This window comes from Hippopotamus amphibius, chromosome 3, assembly GCF_030028045.1.
Source record: "Hippopotamus amphibius kiboko isolate mHipAmp2 chromosome 3, mHipAmp2.hap2, whole genome shotgun sequence".
NCBI lineage: Eukaryota > Metazoa > Chordata > Mammalia > Artiodactyla > Hippopotamidae > Hippopotamus > Hippopotamus amphibius.
This window is the reverse complement of record NC_080188.1, coordinates 59,377,093-59,379,401: the sequence shown is the minus strand read 5'-3', so window position 1 is coordinate 59,379,401 and position 2,309 is coordinate 59,377,093.

Below are 2,309 nucleotides of genomic sequence, written 5' to 3'. Positions count from 1 at the left end.
AGGATCTGGTATTTACTTTTCTGCAAGGTATCTGACCTTACTAGCATCATCCCACTAACAGAACAGCAGCTATCTGATTGGCCCTTTACCTGGAGGGAAGGGCTGCTTGCTTGTTTCTACTCTGTTTGTTGCTGTGGGATGAGGGTGGTTGACCAATCAGCCACAATGACTGAGGTATACACTACCATGTGGCTCATCAAGCAGTAGCTTCTCAGTGCTTAAGGGAAGTGTGAAAATGCCTCTCTTCCCCAGAGTTACATTAAGCTATGGTCACTCCATGCCACCCAGGGCCTGAGCCCCCTGCGTTAGAGCATTTCACGGAAAGAGCGTTTTTAGTTCTCCTCTTCTAGACAAACATCCACTTCCGCCATGCATATGGATAATGATGGGGGAGTTGAATGATTTATGCCACCCACATGCCCTGCTCAAAAACAACCCCCTCCTACAGCCTCAGGGAGAGGGTGCTGCTCTTCTAACATCCAAAGAGTCAATCTCACTGGTTACTCTATGATGCTGGAAGTTAGACACAACCTTGAGCCTAGGGTTGTTATCCTGGGAACAGGTGGTGGTGAGGGGCATCCCAGAGACTCAGTGACAGTACTGTTCACTCCTAGCTTGTCTTTGATATCCAGAGCACTTCATACCCAACACTGAAACCATTCTTCCAGCTACAAACTCCATATCTCCAGTTCCAGGATCTAAATCTATAGGAAGTCCCTTTTTCTTCTCCCTGCTTCCAGAAGAGCCAGGTTCACTACATTTACTGTTACAGAATTACTGACAATTGGAATATCCTCATTTTCTTATCCATTCATCTGAGGTGTTTTGGATTGCTTAGGTGTTCTCTTTACTCTGCAGCCTTGCCCCTAGCTTTCTATACTTTGAAAGATCTCTCTATGCAGGTACCATGTTATGCTGGGTCTTTTCTCAGTTTTCAAATTACACAGATTTGAAGTTGACCTTGAACCTATTACATCAAAGCTAAATATCTCTATAACTTTGGGACGCTGGCTTAGCTTCTCTGAATTTCAAGTGAGGTTATTTATTTTTAAGTGCTAAAGCCCTAGTAGACTCTCAGAAACAATTAGCTTCCTTCACTTTATATTTTGTCATTCAAATGTGAACACATGGTAGAAGCTCAATAACTAGTGATTTGGCTGAATTTTTGTTATAGGAAAAAAAAATTACCCAATTAATACTGACATTAGGTAGATACCATCTGTCATTGAGAAATTACCATTTTGGTAGGGAGAATGTCAATCAGGGAATTATCTTTACATTTTTAGCAATGGTGAAGTGATCAGAGTTTAGTTTGAGAATGGAAAAGGGAAGCAGTTGGATAGAAATGTGTCATGTTTCATGAAAGATCCAATAAGAATGTATGTGCTTATTTAAAAAAAAAAAAGGAATGTACTCTACTTTGAAGAGTGTCAGAAGGGAATTATTCTAATAATAATGACAATTACTAAAAATACCAATCCTATCTCTGTGCTTCTTATATTTCTGCCTGATCCTTTGAAAAATGCTTTTTTTTTTTTTTTTTTTTTGGAAACAGATGGCTATTTTAATTTACCAGGTGAGTTGTCACAGCTATCATCTTTCTGGACTTCCTCTCAATTTTTTTTTTTTTTTTTTTTGGCTGTACTATGCAGCATGTGGGATCTTAGTTCCCTGACCAGGGACTGAACCCATGCACCCTGCATTGGGAGAGAAGAGTCAACCACTGGATCATCAGGGAAGTCCCCCTCCCAAAATAAAGAAAAGCTATTCTGATGTAATGAGGGAAAGCTACACAGTGTGTTGAATTGTGTTCTCATGTCTTTCCTGAAAACTCTAATGGCAGTTCATGTGGCTTCTTTGACCTGTAGGTAGAGGGTGGTAAAATTAGTCATTGGTATTATTTGCATTATGTATCTGATAGCAGTAGCTAGAGCTGCCTTATGCACAGATGAGGTGTGCAGCTTTTTAGTAATCCTTTCTATTAGAATTAGGCGTGGATCTGGAGGGAATGCATCTTCCCAATATTCCATACTGCAGATCAAAATAGTGTCAGTTCCCATAGGGACTATAAAGAAATCTTGGTCTATTTCTCTCAGTTTTTGTAGATTAAAAAAAAAAATCACACAAGAAAAAAATTTTCAACTTTACAAATCTTTTTGATATATAGCCTACCTGGGTATCTGAAATTCCACTTTTAAATATTTATTTGCACATCATAAGGATCTCAGGTGTTAGGCATCTTTAGTTAAAATGCAAACATTCCTGCTAGGTATAATATATCCACCTTTATCATCCTCCAGCACAGGTAA